Raw genomic sequence first — 3,194 nt, forward strand, 5'->3', positions numbered from 1 at the left:
AATTAACACGCGACTACACACGTCGCGGAGGTTGAAACCATACTCAGCCCGAAGCATTGCGTCATTCAGGAGGGTCACTGCCAGCCGGGGACGGATCCCACTCCACGGACCAGCCAAACGGAACAGAAGTTGGCCATGCGGAACTATCCGTGGGGTTTTTAAAGGTCATACCTGAAAAATAGACTAGCAAGACTGAGTATACTAATACTCAGGAAGACTTAACCGCTTCATGGTATACTTAGCCATGTAACTAGACACATGAAAGCTTGAAATGGTTCTGGGTTTAATTTCAGCTGAAAAGCAACAAAGAGTATGAGCTAACTTTCATATTTTAGCTTTCAGATTCTAGTTTCATTAACCGTTCTAGGTAAGCACCTATGCTAGACAAACCGGGTAGAGATTAACATCCATCCAGATTATTCATAATGGTTACTGTTCTTACTCTATGTGGCAGAAGGCATAAGCAGTCTCAATCTCTACGAGAAACGGACGATTCTGAATCGAATTTCCAAACCTTGCAAGGCAAACCTAACTCACACGCTTGGAACATCCAACAATAGTTCCGGAGCAACCTTTTGCCTTTCATTCCGACTCGTGGAACAGGGCCACCACAAGCGACTGTAGGACTATACGCACACCAATTGTGCAGGACATACGTCTGTAGCACGACTATATGACCGTACTCCTGTCCGCTGCACAGAATGTACTCCCACACGTCGGTGCGTGAGAAAAACCAAATTACGAGTGGTGGGAGGTATGTCCACTCCTCGTGCCGATTGGTTATTAGGCTTACCGCTTTACCATATTTCGCGGCATGTGGCTAGTACTTTCAAACGCTTAGCCACCACTACCACACACTGCGACCTTATCAACTTTTATCAACACAGATGGGGTAACCTTCCGAGTCATGATACTGCACATGACCCCGTGCATCATCCTTATAGTGATTGCAGAATAGTAAACATTCAACTCCTATATCGCGCGAGTGACAGGAAATCACCCGACTTCTACCGATCCTATTAGCAAAGCATCTATCCGATAAGGACTCAGGCACAATACTTAGGTTCCTAGTATCAATGCATCTAGGGTTCCATTTCAACTCCTAGACTTAATGCAAGATATAATATATACATATAGAATTGCATAAATGTAGTAATTTGAAATACTGGGTTATGCACTAGGGCTTGCCTTCTTGAACGGGGCTGGGGGCAGGAGTGTCAAGGATTTCCGAACTTTGGTTTGGAGCTTTAGTTAGAGTCTCGACGATGTTTACTAGGTCTTCAGAAAACCCTTGCTCTTGTTCCGGGACTAGCTCGTAGTCTCCGTCGTCGAGTGTCGTTGACTCTACATGATATGCAAGGATTTGATTTAGATGGTTCTCGAGTTAAGAGTTTTATTTCACGATAAAGTTGCAATCTAACGGAGTAATACACATACATTCATAAAGCAAGAGGTTTAAATATAAACTTATTATTGGTATTCTAATTCAATTATCCTAATTAGTTGAATTAATTGAATTAGGTTAACAAGTTTGATTTTTAATTTGAAATTCATAAAGGCTATGGCCTTGACTTTTTGTGGATAAGCTTATTCCTAGTGGATAAGCTTATTATGAATTTTTCATAATTTTCTAAAAATAGACACTAGGGTATTTGAATTTAGTTCAAATGTTAGGTTTAAATTCAAATCTTAGGCTAAACAGTGCTATAAATTCTTGAAAAATTAAATATGAACTAACTATCAACATATAAACATATGGTAAAAAGATCTAAGCATGAAAAGCTTAGGAACATGTCTGAATAAATTCAAATCCTTTCAAGCTTGATTTGCACAAAATTAAAGTAGTTGAAGCTAGGGTGCAATACTGGTGCTGAAATTTTTACACAAGCTTGTGTTCTTTAAACAGACTACACATCAAAAGTCATAGGAAAAAGAGCTAGCATGCAAAAGTTATGCACAAGATACCCTTTTGCTAAAGTTTAAAATAAATCAAAAAGTATTTAGTTTCAAACTGGACTCTACTAACAAAAGTTTTATAATTAGACTTCTGGATTCCAACAAAACTGGTTTGGAAATTTTTGGATTTTTGTACAAATTCCTATGGATTTTTAAAGTTGGCTGATTTAAATTAGAGAGGGTACTGATTTCCTACAGATAGGCCCCTGGAAAGATTTGAATTGTTACAAATAGACCCTTGGTCGGGTTCTACAGAGGGGGCAGATCGACAACGACCAAATCCGGCGAGGGGGCTCACCAGCGACGAGGGACTCACGGCTGTCACGGGGGTGGCCGGTGTTGAGGAAGAGAAGGGCTAGGGCGGCTTAATCGACGGCGAACAGGGGCGGCGGCGGAGCTCCGAGGGGTGTCGTCGGTGTTCCGGTGGCTAGGGTGCCGGAGGGTGATGAAGAAGCTGCTGGGAAGCTTCTACGGGATGATGTGGTGCTGCTGGTGCCCTTAGCTGGGGCTGAGGGGTGGTGTAGCGTCGAGTCGACGGCGAGGCCGAACGGCGGTGGAGCTTGAGCTCGCCGGTGCTGTGGGGGACGATGCTCGGGTGCGAGAAAATGAAATTGGATCGGTCAGTGAGCTGCAGGGAGTCGTGGCGGTGCTCTTGGAGCAATGGACCGTGGGTGGGAGGCGGCTTGGGCGGCTGACGACGGCGGCCAGAGGCTGCGGCGGAGGTCCGGCGAGGTGTGGTGCTCGGGAGAGAAAATGGCAAGGGAAATGCAGACGCGTGAAAGCAAGAGGGAGTGCGTGGGAAGCTCCAGGATGTGCTCGGGGTCTAGAAGAAGGTGTGGTCGCGCGGGAGCAGGAGCTGGCAAGCCGGCGGGAGTCATGGCGGCTCGGGCGGCAGCGGCGCGACGTGGAGAGGCAGGGAAAGGCCAGCACGAGGCTGGGAAGGCGGCGGGCAAGGCGCAGGAGGGCACGTGGCACGGCTTAGAGCGGTGCGGGGGCGGCCCATGCACGGCACATGGCCGGCGAGGGCGGCGGGTGGTCGGGCAGAGAAAACAGAGAGCTGAGGGCTGGAGGTAGACGAAGGAGGATCTATTTGCAAGTTCCTGAAAGTGCAGGGACTCCTCTGTAAAGTCTGGATAACTTTCAAACCATAGCTCAAATAAAAATGTGCCCAAAAGCAAAAGTGTAGGGTTTAGCAAGATCTACAACTTTGCTTTAAGGTTCAGTTGCAAAAGAGCTAA

The sequence above is a fragment of the Panicum hallii genome, chromosome 3 (genome assembly GCF_002211085.1).
Source record: "Panicum hallii strain FIL2 chromosome 3, PHallii_v3.1, whole genome shotgun sequence".
NCBI classification, from domain to species: Eukaryota; Viridiplantae; Streptophyta; class Magnoliopsida; order Poales; family Poaceae; genus Panicum; species Panicum hallii.